The sequence below is a fragment of the Bombina bombina genome, chromosome 4 (assembly GCF_027579735.1).
Source record: "Bombina bombina isolate aBomBom1 chromosome 4, aBomBom1.pri, whole genome shotgun sequence".
NCBI lineage: Eukaryota > Metazoa > Chordata > Amphibia > Anura > Bombinatoridae > Bombina > Bombina bombina.
The window spans coordinates 78,643,235-78,667,896 of record NC_069502.1 but is presented as its reverse complement, the minus strand read 5'-3'; the positions used below and the strand labels follow the sequence as shown (position 1 = coordinate 78,667,896).

At 39.2% G+C, this 24,662-nt stretch overlaps 1 protein-coding gene and 1 long non-coding RNA gene across 3 annotated transcripts in view; one reads left to right on the top strand and one right to left on the bottom strand.

The window, feature by feature from the left end:
• Positions 1 to 24,662, bottom strand: part of LOC128655921 (uncharacterized) — a 233,721-nt gene that overhangs the window by 90,850 nt on the left and 118,209 nt on the right. The window lies entirely within an intron of this gene.
• On the top strand, positions 5,358 to 6,580 carry LOC128655922 (uncharacterized). Its single transcript, XR_008401938.1, has 2 exons — positions 5,358 to 5,485; positions 5,971 to 6,580. It is a non-coding gene; the product is annotated as an uncharacterized LOC128655922 (long non-coding RNA).

Below are 24,662 nucleotides of genomic sequence, written 5' to 3'. Positions count from 1 at the left end.
ATACCAGTACCACAATAACTACAGAACAACCTGTAGTAAGGCCTAAGGAACCGAGGTCACAACATAATAAGGTAGCAGGAACTAAGTATACTTCCCTAGTGTCTCAATCACAGGGGTCACACACACATCAGATATAGAACAGGTTTTTCCCATGGACCCAGCATTATCAGCAATTCCAGAGACACCAAACAAAACACAAGACAGGTACCCATTGAGAGGGCAAAAAGCAGTGAGCAAGTACAAATAGGTAATGTCATCAATCTGTCAAGTAAAACACTAAATGATGAACAAATATGGTTTGTCCTTTGCTCCCTCTGAAGATTTTGACATGTTCCAGACTATGATAGATGTCAATAGGTTGGTTAGAAACATCACCTTAAAAAAAACATTTTTCAGAACAAGGTGCTACCACCTATACTAGTCTACTAACACATAATCATAACATGCATATTGACTCCACTGGATTAACATTTCAGGAAAAATGTGATGTGACAGCATTAAATAATTTAAGATCTGACTTCCTGTGTGAGGAAGGGAACATAACTAGGGGCATAACAATGAAGCCCCAATCAAGGTTCTACCCGATTCAATCTAGGGGGGATATTGTGGAAACTTTTCACTCAAGGATAGAAAAAGATCTTATCAACCTGAAGCTTAAGGGCAACCCCATAAGGTCCACTATATCACTTAGAGAGAAACAGGCAATCAAGACTTGGTGTCATATTCTACGTCCCTTTAAGACATATCATAATGGTGGATCCTGCCCCTTTAAGAAAACCTTTACTGAAGACTGGAACACCTATTTAAGGAGGGACTCAAGCAATATACAATTGCTTGATTATTGCAAGTGTATAGTATCAAGGTCTCTCTAAACTTATTGATACTATTCTCCTAAATCCTGAAGTAACCTATAGAACCTCAAAGAATCTATAATCCATTTAACTCTGAGTTATAACCTTTATCTTGGAAAACCTTCTGCATAATATTCCAAAAGACTAAATAGAGCGTTTGTGTGAAAAGCCGTAAGCAAGGAGTGTCTCTGTAACAAGCAGGAGATCTCAGCGTTCACTGACGTCATCACTGACAGCGTGTGGAGACGGAACACCCGACAAGCTGCAGGAAACAAACACAGCTCAATGCGGACTACAACGCTCCCTAATTTATCTAAGGAAACCGCAAGTATCATTATCTGTTAAGACTTACAAACTCAGTTACGATATTTGCATTCTTATATTGTCTGTCTATACAACGGAGTTGTCGAAGGTCTGAACTCCTCATTTGTTTGTACACCTTATCATTCAGGTTATATCTCATTTTACCAAAACGGTCACCTTATAAACCTGCTACATCTGAACAGTTCTACTAATCATAAAGATTAACGTTTTACAGTGTTATGACATACTGAATTTATGTTCCTCCATATTTGCTTTAATTCTCCTTATCCTGAAGTTGATAATTAAGAACTGAAATCTCTCATTAACAATACCTGTGGTAAGAAGGAGGAGACTTAATTTAACCACCACTCAGATACAATTGTATCTTTTCCACATATCCTGTGAGTATACCTGTCCAAGTAAATAACACCTTGTTACTTGTGACTTCAAACTCACACCAGTTTTATTACTTATAACCGTTATTCCTAAGAGGTATCAGTTCTCATTGCTCATTGGGAATTGCATAAATAGTAATACCTACATTCAATCATTTATCCTAATAGAGGGATTTAGGGTTATGGCACTTGGTCATAAAAAATGCGGAGAAGGGGGGCACTGTGGTTGTCATGAACAAATCTATGTATGTAGTGGAGGCATTAAGACAACTAATACAGTGAATTACAAAGGACTTGCTAGAGACCCCACTAAACAATTTGCTGAGGAATTCAGTCACCTATTGGATGATGGTGTGGAACAGGGGTGTATTGATTCAACTACAGCCCAATGCCTTTATGTGGAACACCCTAGAACACCCCTGTTCCACCACCTTCCAAAGGTGCACAAGTCTCTGGACCAAGTCCAGGGTCACCCCATTGTCAGTGGGATAGGTTCTATTTTTGAACGCCTGTCAGAGTGGTTAGACTCGATACTCTATCCTTTTGTTAAGTCCTTGCCATCTTATATTAAAGATACCAAGTCGGTACTTAACTTAATGAAATAAATTACCTGGCAGGAGGAGTTTAGTTGGGTCACTGTGGATGCAGTGGCCCTATATTCCTCTATACCGCACGAAGAAGGTATTAAGGCTATTGAGTATTATTTGAAATTTCAATCAGAGTTCTCCACCTGTTTTCAAAAATATGTGACAAGAGTAACTAGGTTCTTATTAACCCACAATTTATTTCAATTCCAAGATGCTTCCTATCTCCAGAGGTGTGGAACCACTATGGGGGCCAAATTTGCCCCCTCATACGCCAACCTATTCTTAGGTTGGTGGGAGCGGCTCCACATCTTTGGAGATAGAAACATCCACCAAGATGATATTTTCCTATATGGAAGATACATCGATGACCTCCTCTTCATTTGGAAGGGGAGGGTGGAAGACACTGATAAATTTGTACAACTTTTGAACTGGAATGAAGTGGGATTAAGCTTCACACACGAAACAAATCCTGATACTATCAATTTTTTGGATATTACCCTTAAAGGTAATAGTGGTAAACCAGAGGTAACTAAGATTTATAGGAAGCCAATATCGGGAAATTGATTGCTTCATGGTAGAAGTTGCCACCCCAAACATACAGTGGAAGCAGTTGCCAAAGGAGAATTTAAAAAAGCAAGAGTAATGAACCATAACAAGGGGTCAATTTCATCACCAATTATAGCAAACAATTTCCTGAGATTGTGAAAATAATAAAAACACATTTTCACATCTTAGAGGCGGATGACAAATTAGTGGACCTTGTGAAAGTAGGGGTCAGATGTAGTTCCAAAAAATGTCCAATTTTGGGAAATATGCTGTCTCCTACACTTTTGGAATCTGAACCAGATAGACCCTCATCATGGTTAACAAGCTTGGGTATGTACCCATGTGGTCACCACAAATGTAAGCCGTGTGAATACTTAACTAAAACTAAGTTTTTTACTTCACACATAACAGGGGAAACGTTCAAAATACTATCCTGCTTAAATTGTATGTCTACAGAGGTCATTTACCTATTGTATTGCCATGTATGTGGATTGCAATACATAGGTCTCACCTCTAGAGACATAAAGTCAAGAATCAGAGAACACTTATCCACAATTACTAGGGGTAAATCTAACACCCCTCTGGTGTGGCATTTTAAAAACAAACATAAATGTGACATTAACACACTGCGATGGTGTGCTTTTGAGAAGGTTAAAACACCGAAAAGAGGGGGTGATGTGGAAAAATTACTTGCCAAAAGGGAGGCCTTCTGGATGTTTAGACTAAGAACGAGACATCCAGAGGGCCTAAACTCAACATACGATCTGATCAATTACTGGGAGTAAATATATCCCAGTTGATCATATCACATCTGCCCCCCTTTGCATATGTATACATACCAACAATTTCCTATCATTTAGCTTTACAGGCTTCTCATGAATTTGGAGCTTTATACCAATTATAAAGACCACATTAACCTATTCTGCACCACAGTTGAGGATATCGATATTTATATATGGACTGCGTTTAGAATGTTGTCTAATCCATATTGACTACATAAGATATATTGTGACTGTCTGTGGTCCAGTAAGATGTTTTCCTCACATAAAATTTAAACCCAATTAGAATATCTAATACACTAGATTAAGCTATCGTCTATATCTTACAATTATGAGAGGGATATATTCTGTTGAATACGAATAATTAGAGGTGAACTAGAAGAATTTGGTTAGGTTCTGTTTTTAGATATGCTGATCATATCATAAATAGTTATTTGCCTTAATATATTGTGAATTTCTTTGGCAATTATATAACGCTGTGAATAAATTTTACTTATAGCGATTATACTATTTAAAAGTATCCAACATATCTCTTTTATGTATTAATTAGAAATATACATAGAATTAGAATTTCATTGCTGAGACTTACTAAAATTTGATACATTGTAGTAATAAGGTACTGTTAGGTCTGTATGATATTCTCTTTATATTGGCTTCTAATATGAATAATATTCACAATAGGGACCAAAAGATTAAGCTTCCCTGATAAAATGTTCAGCAGGTCAAACAAACCAAATCAGTATATTCATTATAAAACATTTTTTGTCAAGGTTAATAAAGAGTTAAAAGAGGAGTTACTTTGATACCCAGTTAGCTTACAGAGTGTGCTTTTTAAATCTGAGGGTGTCAGCAAAATATCAGGCTATGACTACGGCTATATGCTGAAACGCGTAAGCCCATTTTTGCTCTGCTCTTTTTAACTATTTTTCACTGGATACTGCTGTCCTGTATTTTTTAAAGATGTTTGGAATAAATCGTTGTTTTATCACAGCAGTGGTGCTTGTCCTTTTTTTTGCTGCGAATTAGTCTTCTGGACATCTTTTAGATATATGCCATTATTTTTTTGGGAAAATATATATATATATTTTTGGTATTATTTATATCTATATCTATCTATCTATCTATCTATCTATCTATCTATCTATACATACATACATACAGTGTGTGTGTATGTATATATATATATATATATATATAATTTATTTTTTTTATGTTACAATTAATTGTGAATTCTTTATATTTTCATACCTTTGCGTATAATATATGTTTATGGGTGGTACTATATAGCCCTTTATCTGGGCACTCCAGTTTTTGGTAATTTATAGAGGTGTGTGGAGCACTACATAGTGGGAATTAGTGCTGTCATATAGTGCTCCAGACAAATGCATGCTCCTGAGCTTACATCCCTGGTTTCAACAAAAGATACCATAACATTTGATATTAGAAGTGAATTGTAATGCAACATTACCTCTCTCAGAGTTGGAGCATCAGTAGCACAAAAACTGAATTAGAGCACGTAAGTTTTCCACTAGCACGTCCCTTTAACATAACATACTGTATATTTTAGCTAATTTGCATACTGGTTTTAATAAATAATATTAAGAAAAATATTCCATCTTTGCTTTATTTTCCAAAATAACCTATTGCTGCTAAAGGCAATAGAGACTATATAATATATAATAGACACTTTCTGCTAAAGTTCTGACTGTGACGCTGTTGAGAGGGAAGCTTATTTTTAAATAATATCTATAGTTTAATATTTTAGAACTAGGGTGTATTTAAATGCAATAGGTTTTGGTATTCACACCTAAATGAGTTCAGCTGTGCTAGACATAACATTCATACAGCACACAGATTTGCAGACCAAATGTTTCCCAGCATGGCACATTCATCTATTTAAAGCAGGACTAGAAGAATCAGACGTGTGCGCTGACTAAACGAGCTAAAAATATTCCACTCCGTGCGAACCTGATGAACAGAGGACCCTGGTGCAAGAATGTGTTTTACCCACTCCCCAGCCACAGGTAAATCATAGTAATTCAGATAGAGAATACCATTTAAAACAGCTTTCCAGCTGGTAGGCTCAGGAGTCAGGACCTAGGAGCTAGATGCCAATTTGTGGCTGCAGATATATGGATGGCCTTGTTATTGGTTTACTGATGTGGTCAGCTAACTACCATTAGAGGCATTGTGGCTCCATCCACAAAGGATACTAAAAGAATGAAGCAACATTGATAATGGAAGTAAAATGGAAAGGTGTTTAAAAATCTATGCTCTATCTGAATCATAAATTAAAAATTGTGAGATTAATCTCCCTTTAATTGTATAATCACATATATTTTACATTTATGTGTGTATCAATGCTGCCAATTAAAAAAAATGTGCAACACATGGGATGCACTGCACGTGCACATAACCTGCAGTACATTCTTATGCTTGGCAGGTAGATCACATGCAGAGTTATCACAAAACTTGCAAATTAATAGTTTCCTATTCTATTCATATATAGGGCAGCCATGACTGAGTACCAACAAAACTGACGTGGCCGGGCAGACGTGGTTCCCAGAAGACCAGGGGTTAACTGTGTGATGGGAGACAATGGCTGAGAGTATAGCATTTGCAGCACTCAGATTTCAACCATCCACCAGCCATTATACATTTAAGGTTTTACTTTAACCGCTGCACATCACATAGTTCATGAAAATAAAATATCCCATCTGGCACAGGACCGTCTCCAACTCCAAGTCAGCACAGGCCCTGGCCAGTGAGTCTGAAATGTCACTGCAGTGCAATCTACTGCAACAACACCTGTTTCTGCTTCCCAACAATACATACCAAAAAAAACACAAACATAAATATTTTCAGCAATGCTCCTTCTGTTGCTATAGGTCCCTCTATCCCTCGGGCCGTGGTGCAGTGGCACCGTCAGTAGTTATGCCACTGATTCTACTTTTGTGTGAGACAACGTGGATTTGGTATAAATATATAAGGAATTATATGTTACATCCCATGTTCAAATACTTGTAACTTTTGAATGTGTCAGTTTTCCTGAATTTTGGTGGTTTACTTCTGTCTTGAAGCCATGAATAAAACCATGTAATTCATTTAAGATGCAAAAATGACATTCCAATTCGTATATTCACCCTGGAACTCTATGGAACTATAAAGTGATTAGAAACATAGATAAAGTCACACTCTAAAACCGTAAGTTCCCATGCTGAACACAGCAGTTGTTTGGTGGAGTCATATGACTACGTGACCAGCAGTTCTCTGAGGTTTAATGTTGGAGAGCAGTATAGGGAAAAGTTTGGTAGAATTCCTGTTTCTGGTCTCCTACTCTAAGGTAAATTTTAGACCAACTGTAGCATTGTTCTATACACAGACAATAGTGAGGTAGAAAATTATAGTATGCACAGGAAATTTGTCTCACACTTCCCAAGTGTTCTCCTAGAACCCCCAGTGTTAACCATACACCCCCCAAGTGTTCTCAAATAATAGGTGTACGATATACACACTATATACCCACAGCTATAAGCCTATATTAGACCAGTTGTGAATATGTTCTACCAACACAAGTTAAATACATGCCACTCTAGCTTTTTTGCCTCGTATGAGCCTACATCAGACCACAGAGCTGATGTACCTCTTATTACCTTTCTGTCATTTGGAAAATACATCAGATCAGACTTGTGGCCCCTTCATCCCAATTTCATCAGTTTTAAACACCTCATACCCCAGACCAAGCATCCTGCACTTTAACTTTTTCATTATAGCATTGGTATCAGCACACAAGACCATACACTTTGACCTATTTAACTACAATCAGCTTTACCACACTGATTATCTATTTACATGCCATTCCTTCTACACTGTATCTTGCATGACAAAGCCTAAGGCTGGTTGTCCTTACTCCAAGTGGTCAATTAAGATTCAGAAGATCACACCCTTCTATAATTAATGCTCTGTAAACCACTGCTTTATAAATATTAGTTGCAGGCTCGAATGAGCGAGCCTGTAACAGATCGGGGCATTCGCCTCACGATAAATGTAGCCCTTTGTGGTGTCATTTGAGGCATTTCTTTGCACCTTACTATTTGTTCTTAAGTATCCTCACCTTTAAAATTGTGTATTGGCATTTATATGTCCAGAAAGATATGTTGGAATTGGCTTTGGTGTTTGTAGTGGAAAATCATGTACTCCAATTCATCAGAGTATGTCTTTTTTTTTTTACTTCTCACCCTGGAACTCTATGGGGCCTATCTATCAAGCTCCGTACGGAGCTTGAGGGCCAGTGTTTCTGGCGAGTCTTCAGACTCACCAGAAACACAAGTTATGGAGCAGCGGTCTAAAGACCGCTGTTCCATAACCCTGTCCGCCTGCTCTGAGCAGGCGGACAGACATCGCCGCAATTCAACCCGATCGAGTACAATAGGGTTGCATGACACCCCCTGCTGGCGGCTGATTGGCCGTGAGTCTGCAGGGGGCAGCGTTTGCTCTCCGCATTCAGCGATGTCTGTCGGACCTGATCCGCACTGTTGGATCAGGTCTGACAGACATTTGATAATTCGGCCTCTATGGGTCTGATGATCAAACATTCTCCTGCTTGGAGAGAAATTTTAGTGCAGACTTGACAGAACCTGAACTCACTGAATACTCAAAGATCTCTCTCATTTCTATAACTGAATAGAAAAAAGCCTAATAGCACTGTATTTTATATAACTTTACAATCCAGATTGAGTCTTTTCAGTATTATTATATTTAAGCTTTGCACTATTTTATATTTTAATGCAATTAGATTTAGATCCAGTAGTGATTTTACTAATTCTGATTATGGTTTGAAAGTTTCTGTGTTACTTTAACAAATTAGGATCATACTTTATATATTTCTGTGTATCTTTTACAGCTTACATCACACTTTGTATTTTCTGTATTGTGACATAAAACACAGCTTCAGAAAGTGGGAAGGACAGCAGAGTTCCCTGGGCTGATCAGGAGAGTTCCCATTGTATATCAGAAGCTCTCTCACAAGTCTTGTTAAATGCTGTAAGCATTTAAGCAAGCTCGTCTTACTGATTTTTCTTGCCAGCTGTATGGAAAATTCACAATACACTTATTTAACTGACAGAAAAGTAATAAGTTCTAAACTATAGGCACAAGCAAGTTAAATTGTAGTGAAAACATTTAAGTTTAATTTGTAATTACTGTAATGCAAATGGAGTCTTTATATAAGCCTCAGGTGTTCTCCAGTTCTCTCTCCCCTGTGAAATTCTGTATACCAGTGAACTTCATTACTTTCTATGGAAGGCCTCTCTCTGGGATTTCCAGGTTCCACCCTTTTTCTTATAGATCTCAGTCAGTTCAGCCACTGTGAAGTCTACACTATAATTTCTCTCCAAACAAGAGAATCTTTGCTTACCAGGCCCATAGAAAGTAATGAAGCTCTCTGGAAACTAAAGCGGTCAATTTTGTATTTTAATATACAGGGAGTGCAGAATTATTAGGCAAATGAGTATTTTGACCACATCATCCTCTTTATGCATGTTGTCTTACTCCAAGCTGTATAGGCTCAAAAGCCTACTACCAATTAAGCATATTAGGGTATGTGCATCTCTGTAATGAGAAGGGGTGTGGTCTAATGACATCAACACCCTATATCAGGTGTGCATAATTATTAGGCAACTTCCTTTCCTTTGGCAAAATGGGTCAAAAGAAAGACTTGACAGGCTCAGAAAAGTCAAAAATAGTGAGATATCTTGCAGAGGGATGCAGAACTCTTAAAATTGCAAAGCTTCTGAAGCGTGATCATCGAACAATCAAGCGTTTCATTCAAAATAGTCAACAGGGTCGCAAGAAGCGTGTGGAAAAACCAAGGCGCAAAATAACTGCCCATGAACTGAGAAAAGTCAAGCGTGCAGCTGCCAAGATGCCAATTGCCACCAGTTTGGCCATATTTCAGAGCTGCAACATCATTGGAGTGCCCAAAAGCACAAGGTGTGCAATACTCAGAGACATGGCTAAGGTAAGATAGGCTGAAAGACGACCACCACTGAACAAGACACACAATCTGAAACGTCAAGACTGGGCCAAGAAATATCTCAAGACTGATTTTTCTAAGGTTTTATGGACTGATGAAATGAGAGTGAGTCTTGATGGGCCAGATGGATGGGCCCGTGGCTGGATTGGTAAAGGGCAGAGAGCTCCAGTCTGACTCAGACGCCAGCAAGGTGGAGGTGGAGTACTGGTTTGGGCTGGTATCAAAGATGAGCTTGTGGGGCCTTTTCGGGTTGAGGATGGAGTCAAGCTCAACTCCCAGTCCTACTGCCAGTTTCTGGAAGACACCTTCTTCAAGCAGTGGTACAGGAAGAAGTCTGCATCCTTCAAGAAAAACATGATTTTCATGCAGGACAATGCTCCATCACACGCGTCCAAGTACTCCACAGCGTGGCTGGCAAGAAAGGGTATAAAAGAAGAAAATCTAATGACATGGCCTCCTTGTTCACCTGATCTGAACCCCATTGAGAACCTGTGGTCCATCATCAAATGTGAGATTTACAAGGAGGGAAAACAGTACACCTCTCTGAACAGTGTCTGGGAGGCTGTGGTTGCTGCTGCACGCAATGTTGATGGTGAACAGATCAAAACACTGACAGAATCCATGGATGGCAGGCTTTTGAGTGTCCTTGCAAAGAAAGGTGGCTATATTGGTCACTGATTTGTTTTTGTTTTGTTTTTGAATGTCAGAAATGTATATTTGTGAATGTTGAGATGTTATATTGATTTCACTGTTAAAAATAAATAATTGAAATGGGTATATATTTGTTTTTTGTTAAGTTGCCTAATAATTATGCACAGTAATAGTCACCTGCACACAGATATCCCCCTAAAATAGCTATAACTAAAAACAAACTAAAAACTACTTCCAAAACTATTCAGCTTTGATATTAATGAGTTTTTTGGGTTCATTGAGAACATGGTTGTTGTTCAATAATAAAATTAATCCTCAAAAATACAACTTGCCTAATAATTCTGCACTCCCTGTAAATAGAATAAATACAAAGTGCAATGTAATTTGTGCCTGAGGTTTATAATACGAAAAAACTGTCTAAATAAACAGGGCGGGCCATGGACTCACTGTGTCAAGAAAAAAATAAATTTATCAGGTAAGCATGAATTTCGTTTTCTTTCTAATGACACGGTGAGTCCATGGATCATCTCCAATTACTATTGGGAATCAATACCAAAGCTAGAGGACACAGATGGTAAAAGAGGGACAAGACAGGGAACCTAAACGGAAGGCACCACTGCTTGAAGAACCTTTCTCCCAAAAGAAGTCTCAGCCGAGGCAAAAGTATCAAATTTATCGAATTTTGAATGCCCAGGAAGAGGAAACAGCCCTCGTTTAATGAACCGTGACACTCTCAGGAGGCTGCTGTCCAGCAGTTTCATAGGCCAAGCGAATTATACTCTTCAGTCACAAAGAAAGAGAAGTAGCTGTAGCTTTCTGACCCTTATGTTTCCCAGAGAAAACTACAGAGCAGAAGACTGGCGAAAATCCTTAGTTGCCTGTAGATAAAATTTCAACGCACGCATAACGTCTAGGTTGTGCAGCAGATGTTCCTTATGAGAATATGGGTTAGGACACAAAGAAGGAGCAACAATCTCCTAATTAACGTTCCTATCCAAAACCACTTAAGGGAGAAACCCTAACTTAGTACGCAAAACTACCTTATCCAAATGAAAAATAAGGTAAGGAGATTCAAACTGCAATGCCGAGAGCTCTGAAACTCTACAAGCAGAAGAAATAGCAACAAGAAACAAAACTTTCCAAGATAATAATGCATAGGCTCAAACAGAGCCTGCTGAAGAACTTTCAGAACAAGGTTAAGACTCCAGGGAGGAGTAACAGGTTTGAACACAGGCCTGATTCTTACCAAGGCCTGACAGAAGAATTGCACATCTGTGAGACATTTATGTAACAAAATAGACAAGGCAGATATTTGACCCTTCAAGATACTTGCCGATAAACCCTTCTCCAAACCCTCCTGGAGAAAGGACAGAATTCTAGGAATCCGAACTCTACTCCAAAAGTAGCGTCTGGAATCATACAGATACAAATATTTACAACATATCTTGAAGTAAATCTTTCTGGTAACAGGTTTACGAACCTGAATCATTGTCTCAATGACCAACTCAGAAAATACCCGCTTAGATAAAATTAAGTGTTCAATCTCCAAGCAGTCAGCTTCAGTGAAATAAAGTGAAATGAAGTAGAAGATCTTTCCTCAGAGGGAGTCTCCAAGGTGGGAGAGATGACATCTCCACTAGGTCTGCATACCAGATCCTGTGAGGCCACGCCGGTGCAATGAGGATCACCAATGCCCTCTCCTGTTTGATTCGAGCAATGACCCGAGGAAGGAGAGCGAACAGAGGAAATAGGTATGATAGACTGAAATTTCAAGGGACAGCCAGAGCATCCATCAGTACGGCCTGAGGATCCCTTGATCTCGACCCGTACCTCAGGAGCTGGGCATTCTGTTGAGATGCCATGAGATCCAGCTCTGGGTGTCCCCATTTGAGAATCAAGATAGAAAACACCTCCGGATGGAGTTCCCACTCCCCCGGGTGAAAAGTCTGTCTGCTCAGAAAATCCGCTTCCCAATTGTCCACTTCTGGAATGTGGATCGCAGATTGTGGGTCTCTACCCACCGAATAATCTTGGCTACCTCTGTCATGGCCAAGGAACTCCGAGTTCCTCACTGATGGTTGATGTAAGGTTATGTTGTCCGACTGAAACCTGATAAACCGGGGTGATGCTAATTGAGGCCAGGTCAGAAGAGCATTGAAAATTGCCCTCAGCTCTAGGATGTTTATGGGGAGAACAAACTCCTCCTGAGTCCATGTCCCCTGAGCCTTTAGAGGGCCCAGACAGCTCCCCATCTCAGCAGGCTGGTGTCCATTGTCACAATCACCAAGGAGGGTCTGGGAAAGATTATCCTGAGACAGCCACAAAGGAAGAGAGTCTCTTGTCACCTGATCCAGAAGAATTCACAGAGACATGTCTGCATAATCCCTGTTCCATTGTCTGAGCATGCATAACTGCAGAGGCCTGAGGTGGAAACGGGCAAACGGCTACCATCAAACCTATCACCTCCATGCATTGAGCCACTGATTGCCGAGGAGAGGACTCAAGAGTCAGACAAGAGTCAAAGATATTTGATTTTCTGACCTCTGTCAGAAATATTTTCATTGATAGGGAATCTATTATGGTTCCCAGGAACACTACCCTTGTAGTTGGAATTAAGAAACTCTTTCCCAAATTCACCTTCCATCCATGAGAATGCAGAAAGGATAACAACATCTCCGTGTGGGAGTTCGCTTGTTGAAAGGATGGCACCTGAACCAGAATGTCGTCCAGATAAGGCACCACTGCAATGCCCCGCAACCGGAGCACCGCCAACAGGGATCCCAGAACCTTTGAAAAAATTCTGGGAGCTGTAGCAAGGCGGAATGGAAGAGCCACAAACTGAAAGTGTTTATCTAGAAAGGCGAACCTCAGAAACTTGTGAAGATCCTTGTGGATAGGAACATGCAGGTACGCATCCTTTAAATCTACAGTTGTCATGAATTGACCCTCTTGAACCAAGGGAAGAATGGAACGAATACTTTCCATCTTGAAGGATGGTACTCTGAGGAACTTGTTTAGACTCTTGAGATCTAAGATTGGTCTGAAAGTTCCCTCTTTTTTGGGAACCACGAAAAGATTAGAATAAAAACCCAGACCCTGTTCCTGCATTAGAACAGGAACTATTACTCCCAGAGCGCAAAGGTCTCGAACACAGTGAAAGAACACCTCTCTTTTTATCTGGTCTACAGATAATATTGAGAGCAGAAACCTGCCCCTGGTAGGAAAAGTCTTGAACTCCAGTTTGTATCCTTGCGACACGATGTCCACCGCCCAGGGATCCGGAATATCCCAAACCCAGGCCTGAGTGAAAAAGGAGAGTCTGTTCCCCACAAGATCTGGTCACGGATTGGGGGCAGACCCTTCATGCTGACTTTGAGTCATTAACAGGCTTCTTAGATTGCTTCCCCTTGTTCCAAGACTGGTTGCCTCCAGGAAGGTTTGGGATGATCTTGCTTGGCAAATGTTTCGAAAGGAAATAAAATTACTCTGATGTCCCTTTTGTTTATTCCTCTTATCCTGAGGGAGGAAATGACCCTTTCCTCCGTAATGTCAGAAATAATTTCAACCAATCCCGGCCCAAACAAGGTCTTACCCTTGTAGGGAATTGAAAAAAGCTTAGACTTAGACGAAACATTCGCAGACCAGGATTTCAACCATAAGGCTCTGCGGGCCAGAACTTCAAAACCAGAAATCTTTGCTCCCAGCTTGATAACCTGTAGGGAAGCATCCGTAATAAAAGAATTGGCCAACTTAAGGGCCTTGATCCTGTACTGGATCTCTTCAAGGGGAGTGTCTGTCTGAATAGAATCAGACAACGCATTAAACCAGTACGCTGCCACCCTAGTGACGGTAGCAATACACACTTCCAATTGCCATTGTAATACCTGGTGTACATACATTTTTTTGAGCAACCCCTCCAACTTCTTATCCATGGGATCCATAAAGGAACAACTATCCTCTATGGGAATAGTAAATCTCTTAGCCAAAGTGGAAATTGCCCCTTCAACCTTGGGAACCGTCTACCAAGACTCTTTGATAGAGTAAGCAATAGGAAACATCTTCATGGAGAAAAATGGATACCAGATCTCTCCCATTCCCTAGCAATAATCTCTGTAGCCCAATCTGGTACAGGGAAAACCTCCATCATGGAAGTTACATCAAAACACTTGTTTAGCTTGCTAGACTTCTTAGGATTGACTACAACAGTAGTGTCAGAGTCGTCCAAGGTAGCCAAACCCTCCTTAAGTAACAAACGGAGGTGTTCCATCTTAAATCTCAATGATACCACTTCAGCATCAGAACAAGGAATTACACTGTCTGAATCTGAGATTTCCCTCTCAGATGCTACCGAAGTATCCTCCTCCTCAGATTTCTGGGAAGGAACCTTCGGAATAGCTACTGCTGTGTCATAAACCTTACTCAATCAATCCATAGATTTCCTCTTGCCCTTTCCCTGCAGCATGGGAAAAGCAGACAGTGCATCAGATACCGGAGAAGACATGAGGGTAGCAATGTCTTGCAACGTAACTCAAGGTGGAATTTGAGAGGAAGGGCAGGGCACTGCATGTGTATGATAAAATTTGGGACACTTGAGGAGAAAGCTGCGGCATATCTTGAACATTTTCAGGAGACCCCTGAACAGCATCCGCCTTAGACAATGTTGGCTCAGAATCAAAAAGTCTATCCCTATAATTCAATGTTCTCTTAATACATGAGGAACAGAAAGGGATTGGTGGTTCCACGTTAGCATCAAAACATAAAGAACATGTAACATTTTGCAGGGCCTCTTTGTCCATCTTTACCCAGAATTGAACAAATTAGAAATAAATACACTTATATTTTAATCTGAAATTCACACACAAAAAAAAGTTACTGTCCCTTTAAATTTAAAAGGTAACTGCTTTATTTTTTAATGCAAAATCATGAAAAAGTTGTTCTTAAAGAGAACAACTTGTTCATGTTTTTGCATTAAAAAATAAAGCAGTTACGTTTTAAATTTAAAGGGACAGTCTCTACACCTCTGCTTAGCTTTGCTGAGGTGCCTAACTACCCTGCTGGATACCGGAGATAATATTATTAGATGTATTCCAGACTCAATCCAGAGCACTGCACCCAATGTCTGGCCACCGTAGTATACAAACTGCAAGGCCGCAACCAGAATGTCTCCCCTCCGGAACACAGGAAGTGAAGAGAAAATGAGTGCAACAGAAACCTTGCCGACTTAGCTAGCCCCGCCCACCATGGGCGTAAAAAAACTAACTTCCCGGGCTGGCATAATTGTTATCTCTGAAGTAAATCCACCGGGAGCAAGTGAAAACACACCACCTCTAGACCAGAACGTACTAACTGAGCCTATGTCTCCTCGTCCCCAGTGCCTGCAAACACTGCCTTACATTATCCCCTTAACTCAATAGGAGCAATGTATCTGGTGTTCCATCCAAGTGAAGTATCAAAGTGCCATATTTTTCCTTATACTGCTCACAAAAATAAAAATAGCACTTGCCTCAATGTAATCTACCAGGCAGCAGGGCAGCTCGCTAGGTTTGAGAGGCATGCTCCCTCACATATATCTGTGGAAAAAAGACAAAGACTGAGTAACCTTACTCAGGCTTTCAAGTTAGAGCAGCATTAACTACTTGGGAGGCGCAGTGAGGATTATACCCCACAAGTTCCCAATTGCTTAAAAGCCACCACTGCTCTACTGAAGAGACTGACATGGGCTACGGCTACACCCCAGGAGAAAGCAGAACAAACTTGCGCTGCTGAAAAATAAAATCTTGATTGAAGAATCTTCTTCTAGACACCTAGCCTTTACCACCTCCTTTGCTCTTAACGTAGGCAAAGATAATAACTGGGATTGGAGGGAAGGGAGGTGATATTTAACAGCTTTGCTGTGGTGCTCTTTACCTCCTCCTGCTGGGCAGGAGTGATATTCCCCATAGTAATTATAGATGATCCGTGGACTCACCGTGTCATTAGAAAGCACTTGACTTCCAGTCTCCATACAAAGTGTAGGACCATGGCCGGTGCTACAATAAAGGCAGGTAGGCAACCACCTAAGGACACCCTGCAGAGGGAGCGCAGATTTGGTGCATGACAATTTTTTAATGTGTATTTTTTATTTTTTGCTGCCTAACTTTGGCTTCATAGCAGGGACCATATGTGGTGTCAAAATTACTATAATGGGAGGGTGTAAGTCAGCCAGAAAAACTGGGATAATCTGACTGAAAATATCTCACTGCTCAGCCCCTGTACTCTCTGCAAAACTTTAGCAGCCTTCACCCACAGCCTAATGGGTATTACTGGGGCTAATAGACACTCATAGGAGCACTGACAATTCTCCAACTTTTTCTATACTGCAAGATATCAGTGCACTATCTTCTAATGAATTATGTCTGGTGTAGAGATGATAAAGATAGATACATTTCTGTGTATCTATCTAAAGTCATAATTGTGCAGTACCTCATGTTTTCTATCTGTCTACTCCACATCTATACCTATTCAGCACAACACATCCTATTTCAGTGATAGATACTTGAGGCTCAATTTATCAAGCTATGGCAGACAGGGGCATAGATATGCACCCCTGTCCGCCACAGCTCGCCTCTGGTGGACAGAATTCCCCTGGCTGAATTTAATATTGCACGCGAGTGATATTTTGCGCTCACATTGTTTAAATGTCTCAAGAGTGTCCTCCAGTAATGTTGGTGTATTTATCAGAAGCAATTGCCACCAACGTGTTACGTAATGTAATTCTGAATATTAATAATTAATAGCAGTATAAAACTATTGTCAGCGATATCAACAATTAATATAGCAGAATTTTGTCAATACACTCCAGTAAGATATTAATCTCTGTAGTATACCCCAAAATAACACTAATGAGATATCTATAAATTTGACAACAATATTATTATTAAAAAAAAAAATTATGCTTACCTGATAAATGTATTTATTGCCGGGCATGGAGAGTCCACTACGCCATTCCAATTACTAATGAGATATTCAACTCCTGGCCAGCAGGAGGAGGCAAAGAGCACCCCAGCAAAGCTGTTAAGTGTAACCTCCCTTACTCATAATCCCCAGTCATTCAGCCAAAGGAAACTAGAAAAAGGAGAAACACAAGGGGGAAAAGGTGCCTGAGGTTTACTCAAAAAACCTGCTGATTTATAATTAAAAGAGAGGGCGGGGTCATGGACTCTCCATGCCTGGAAAGAAAGAAATTTATCAGGCAAGCATACATTTTGTTTTCTTTCCTATGGCATGGAGAGTCCACAACGTTATTCCAATTACTAGTGGTTCCAGGGAACCAATACCCAAGGTAGAGGACACGGAATGAACAGGGAGAGAGAATAAGGCAGGAAGACCTAAACAGAAGGCACCACCGCTTGAAGAACCTAAACAGAAGGCACGACCGCTTGAAGAACTTTTCTCCCAAAAGAGGCTGCAGCCGAGGCAAAAGTATCAAATTTGTAGAATTTGGAAAAAGTATGCAAAGAGGACCATGTTGCCGCATTGCAAATCTGTTCCACAGAAGCTTTGTTCTTGAAAGCCCAAGAAGAGGATACAGCCCTAGTGGAATGAGCCAGAATTCTCTCAAGAGGCTGCTGTCCAGCCGTCTCATATGCAAAACAAATTATACTTCTTAACCAGAGGGAAAGAATAGTAGAAGTGGCCTTCTGACCCTTACGTTTTCAAGAGAAAATAACAAACAGGGCAGAAGATTGCCGAAAATCTTTAGTAGCTTGTAAGTAAAATTTTAGAGCATGCACAACATCCAAGTTATGCAAAAGGCCTTCCTTTTGAGAAGAAGGGTTAGGACAAAAAGAAGGAACAACAATTTCCTGATTAATGTATGTATCCAACACCACCTTAGGGAGAAACCCCAATTTAGTACGAAGGACTGCCTTATCTGCATGAAAAATAAGATACGGGGAATCACACTGCAGAGCTGAAAGCTCAGAGACTCTGCGAGCGGAAGAAATAGCAAGGAGAAACAAAACCTTCCAAGATAAAAACTTTATATCAACAGCATGCCTCAGCTCAAACGGAGCCTGCTGCAAAACTTTAAGAACTAGGTTAAGGATCCAAGGAGGAGCAACAGGTTTAAACACAGGCCTGATTCTGACCAGGGCCTGAACAAAAGCTTGAACATCCGGTAATTCTGCAAGACGTTTGTGTAAAAGGATAATACAAACAAAGTTAGAGTCCAGCAACTTCCTGTGCGAGTGCATGCTGTTCCCAAGATGCTGCAAAGTCCTCAAATATAGAACTAAATATAGATTTACAGCAGCATTTCTTAGGTTAAAAAGGACCTTTATTTCAACATATGTTTACCAGTAAACAAACATAGCAACGTTTTGTATATTCAATCCTTAATCATGCCTTATCAGTAATAGGAAATGCTAAAATGTGTACATCTGCAATGAAGGTAACAACCAATCCTGTGTACACCACTTCCTTGCTCCCTCTATTGTACAGAATTTAAAATTAAAAATTAACAAATCATGGTTAACAAATAATTCATTGTACTCCAATATTATTCAAAACCTAAAACTAATATACTTACAAACTAAGCTTAAAAACTGATCCTATGCATATATAGGACATAAAAAGAGATGCAATACAGGATCACAAGAATACAGAGAGGTCTAGTTCTTTATTCATCCCCAAAGGTTGCATACTATTTAATGTGTGAATCCAAAAGGCCTCTTTTCTTTTTAGAAGGATTTCCCTATTGCCCCCCTACGTGGATGTGACACTATCTATAACCTGAAATCTTAATTGACTGATGTTATGCCCAAATTTAAAAAAATTAGAAGGGATAGGGGGTTCTTTGTTTTTGCACCTTATATTACTTTTATGTTCGTTTATTCTGTCCCTGATCTTACGGGTGGTCTCTCCAATATAGATGACCGCACATGGGCATTTAATAAGATATATTGTGTATGTAGTGTTACAAGTATAAAAACCCCAAATCTCATTTTTTCTGCATGTTAATGGATGTGTGAAATTTGGACCCCTAATCATGGAATTACAATTGCCACAGTTGAGGCAGGGAAAGCTCCCATTATTCTTGCATGTCAGGTAACTCTATTTTCCTTTTGTACTACCTAGGTCGGTATGAACAAACTCATCCCTTAAATTTCTCCTTCTCCTAAAAGGTTGGTCTAGGAGGTATTGCAAACTCCTTTACTGGATGACATAACCTTAGAATAGACCAATGTTTATTCAAAATACCTGTTATATCTTTACTGTACTCATTATGATCCATAACCATTGTTAATTTATTTTCCTTCATTTTCCCTCTTCTCTGGAAATCCTTCCCCATTTTAGATTGTCTCACCACTTGTGTAAGTTCATTATTTAAAAGATCAGCTGGATAACCCCTAAATAGGAATTTGTCATCTCTCTCATTCTTATTTCCAAATTCTCTTTTTCAGATACTATCCTATCTACCCTCATGTACTGACTTCTAGGGAGGGATCATACTGTGTTTCTTGGATGGAAACTTTTATAGTGCAATATACTATTTTTATCCATGGGCTTCAGATACAGATCTGTACAGAGCCTTCCATCCTTAAAGGGACACTGAACTAAAAAAAAATCTTTTGTGATTCAGATAGAGCATGTGATTTTAAGCAACTTTCTAATTTACTCCTATTATCAATTTTTCTTCGTTCTCTTGCTATCTTTATTTGAAAAAAAGGCATCTACGCTTTTTCGTAGGTTCAGAACTCTGGACAGCACTTTTTTATTGGTGGATGAATTTATCAACCAATCGGCAAGGACAACCCAGGTTGTTCACCAAAAATGGGCCGGCATCTATGCTTACATTCTTGCATTTCAAATAAAGATACCAAGACAATGAAGAACATTTGATAATAGAAGTAAATTAGAAAGTTGCTTAAAATTCCATGCTCTATCTGAATCACAAAAGAAAAAATTTGGGTTCAGTGTCCCTTTAAGATAAACAGTGGTATCACTTGCAGTGAGTGCAAATGTAATCAAATTGGTACTGATGTTTAGATCCTGCATAAATTCTTCCAGGGTTCCAATGTCGCCACACCATACACCAAATATATCATCTATATAACGCCACCATGTGGCCACATACTTGATGAACAGTTAATTCTTCTAAACAAATTTCTCCTCATAGATGTTCATATATATGTTCACGTATGTGGGGGCGACATTGGAACCCATGGCTGTACCTTGTCTCTGAAAAAAGAAAGTGTCTTAAACATAAAGTAGTTGAAATATAAGACCATCCTGAGCAATTGTTCAAAAATAATTAACCTGTGCATCTGTATACTGTTTACTATTGATGAGTACCTTCCTTACCGCTGCTATACCGCTCTCATATTTCATATTTGATAGCGGTATAAAGGCTGCTTACATCTAAGATGAACAGTATGCCACTGCCCATATTCAATTCCAAACCCTGCAATTTATTGATCAGCTGTATCCTTAAGATATGAATTTGATAAAGTCACAAACGGCTGTAGTATCTTATCCAAAAAAACTGCTGCCCCAGAAAAAATGGAATCAATCCCTGTCACAATGGGGTGTCCCGGGGGATTCTCCAGCCGTTTGTGCACTTTGGGCAGGGTATAAAAAAACATGAATGCAGGGATTTTCTTTAATTAGAAAACAGGCAACATCTTCTAGTATAATATTCTTTTTTTTTTTTTGGAGTTTTAAATTATTTTATTGAAATAAATTGAAGATATACAATTCAAGGTCAATACAAAAATTAAAGAACACATCAAACAAAGAGTTCTTATGTACAAGTATTCAATGCAAGAAATCACTACATACATAAGATAAAGCAACACATGTAGGTTCAAGTTAAGTATACATATACCATTTGACTATAATGGGAACTGACGGTTTGCGCCTAGATCTTTACACTTTCTCTAGTTGTTTTATGTTAAACTGTTTAAATATTCCTCCCAAAGGAATGACATGCTATGGTAATCATCCCCACGTTTAGTGAGTTTATTGGGCAGTTCCACCAAATGTGGAAAAAGGTGGCTATTTCCGAACAACCTCTCCAGCATTCATTTGTTGAGCTAGGGAATAATTGGTGTAGTCTAGCTGGAGGGTAGTACCACTTGCTTATTGCTTAAGAGCTTAATATTCATCTCTGTTATTAAAGTATAATATTCTTATCCATAGCTAACCCATTCAATCTCTTCAGCTCTTTTTGAATTTTAAATGTAGGGTAATAGGATAATTGCTCATAAACTTGCTCCTGAGAAAGTTGATTTTTAATCTCCAATACATAATCAGATTTGTTCATGGATTGTTATAGCACCATCCTTATTAGCACTTTTTATTTAATAATATGCAACCTTTGGGGATGAATAAAGAACTAGACCCCTCCATATTCTTGTGATCCTGTATTGCATCTCTGTTTATGTCCTATATATGCATAGTATCAGTTTTTAGCTTAGTTTCTATGGCCTAGATTTGGAGTTTGGCGTTAGCCGTGAAAACCAGCGTTAGAGGCTCCTAACGCTGGTTTTAGGCTACCTCCGGTATTTGGAGTCACTCAAAATAGGGTCTAACGCTCACTTTTCAGCCGCGACTTTTCCATACCGCAGATCCCCTTACGTCAATTGCATATCCTATCTTTTCAATGGGATTTTTCTAACTCCGGTATTTAGAGTCGTGTCTGAAGTGAGCGTTAGACATCTAACGACAAAACTCCAGCCGCAGGAAAAAAGTCAGTAGTTAAGAGCTTTCTGGGCTAACGCCGGTTCATAAAGCTCTTAACTACTGTACTCTAAAGTACACTAACACCCATAAACTATCTATGTACCCCTAAACCGAGGTCCCCCCACATCGCCGCCACTCGATTAAATTTTTTTAACCCCTAATCTGCCGACCGCCACCTACGTTATACTTATGTACCCCTAATCTGCTGCCCCTAACACCGCCGACCCCTATATTATATTTATTAACCCCTAACCTGCCCCCCACAACGTCGCAGCCAGCTACCTACAATAACTAACCCCTAATCTGCCGACCGCAAAGTGCCGCCACCTACGTTATACTTATGTACCCCTAATCTGCTGCCCCTAACACCGCCGACCCCTATATTATATATATTAACCCCTAATCTGCCCCCCTCAACGTCGCCTCCACCTGCCTACACTTATTAACCCCTAATCTGCCGAGCGGACCGCACCGCTACTATAATAAAGTTATTAACCCCTAATCCGCCTCACTAACCCTATAATAAATAGTATTAACCCCTAATCTGCCCTCCCTAACATCGCCGACACCTAATCTGCCGACCGGAGCTCACCGCTATTCTAATAAATGTATTAACCCCTAAAGCTAAGTCTAACCCTAACACTAACACCCCCCTAAATTAAATATAATTTTAATCTAACGAAATTAATTAACTCTTATTAAATAAATTATTCCTATTTAAAGCTAAATACTTACCTGTAAAATAAATCCTAATATAGCTACAATATAAATTATAATTACATTGTAGCTATTTTAGGATTAATATTTATTTTACAGGTAACTTTGTATTTATTTTAACCAGGTACAATAGCTATTTAATAGTTAAGAACTATTTAATAGCTACCTAGTTAAAATAATTACAAAATTACCTGTAAAATAAATCCTAACCTAAGTTACAATTAAACCTAACACTACACTATCAATAAATTAATTAAATAAAATACCTATAATTATCTACAATTAAACCTAACACTACACTATCAATAAATAAATTAAATACAATACCTACAAATAACTACAATGAAATAAACTATCTAAAGTACAAAAAATAAAAAAGAACTAAGTTACAAAAAATAAAAAAATATTTACAAACATAAGAAAAATATTACAACAATTTTAAACTAATTACACCTACTCTAAGCCCCCTTATAAAATAACAAAGCCCCCCAAAATAAAAAATGCCCTACCCTATTCTAAATTACTAAAGTTCAAAGCTCTTTTACCTTACCAGCCCTGAACAGGGCCCTTTGCGGGGCATGCCCCAAGAAGTTCAGCTCTTTTGCCTGTAAAAAAAAAACATACAATACCCCCCCCAACATTACAACCCACCACCTACATACCCCTAATCTAACCCAAACCCCCCTTAAATAAACCTAACACTAAGCCCCTGAAGATCTTCCTACCTTGTCTTCACCCTGCCAGGTTCACCGATCTGTCCATTTGGATCAGCCAATCGGATTGAACTTGATTCTGATTGGCTGATTCCATCAGCCAATCAGAATATTCCTACCTTAATTCCGATTGGCTGATAGAATCCTATCAGCCAATCGGAAATTCGAGGGACGCCATCTTGGATGACGTCATTTAAAGGAACCATCATTCGTCGTTCAGTCGTCGGCCAGGATGGATGTTCCGCGTCGGAGGTCTTCAGGATCCTGCCGCTCCGCTCCGGATGGATGACCATAGAAGATCCCGCTTGGATGAAGACTTCAATCGGATGGAAGACCTCTTCTGCCCCGCTTGGATGAAGACTTCAGCCGGATCATGGACCTCTTCAGCTCCCACTTGGATGATGACTTCAGCCGGATCATGGACCTCTTCAGCCCCCCGCTTGGGCTTGGATCAGGACATCGGAGGAGCTCTTCTGGACCGATCGGTGAACCTGGCAGGGTGAAGACAAGGTAGGAAGATCTTCAGAGGCTTAGTGTTAGGTTTATTTAAGGGGGGTTTGGGTTAGATTAGGGGTATGTTTTTTTTTAAAGGGCAAAAGAGCTGAACTTCTTGGGGCATGTCCCGCAAAGGGCCCTGTTCAGGGCTGGTAAGGTAAAAGAGCTTTGAATTTTAGTAATTTAGAATAGGGTAGGGCATTTTTTTATTTTGGGGGGCTTTGTTATTTTATTAGGGGGCTTAGAGTAGGTGTAATTAGTTTAAAATTGTTGTAATATTTTTCTTATGTTTGTAAATATTTTTTTATTTTTTGTAACTTAGTTCTTTTTTATTTTTTGTACTTTAGATAGTTTATTTCATTGTAGTTATTTGTAGGTATTGTATTTAATTTATTTATTGATAGTGTAGTGTTAGGTTTAATTGTAACTTAGGTTAGGATTTATTTTACAGGTAATTTTGTAATTATTTTAACTAGGTAGCTATTAAATAGTTCTTAACTATTAAATAGCTATTGTACCTGGTTAAAATAAATACAAAGTTACCTGTAAAATAAATATTAATCCTAAAATAGCTACAATGTAATTATGATTTATATTGTAGCTATATTAGGATTTATTTTACAGGTAAGTATTTAGCTTTAAATAGGAATAATTTATTTAATAAGAGTTCATTTATTTCGTTAGAATAAAATTATATTTAACGTAGGGGGGTGTTAGTGTTAGGGTTAGACTTAGCTTTAGGGGTTAATACATTTATTAGAATAGCGGTGAGCTCCGGTCGGCAGATTAGGGGTTAATGTTTGAAGTTAGGTGTTGGCGATGTTAGGGAGGGCAGATTAGGGGTTAATACTATTTATTATAGGGTTA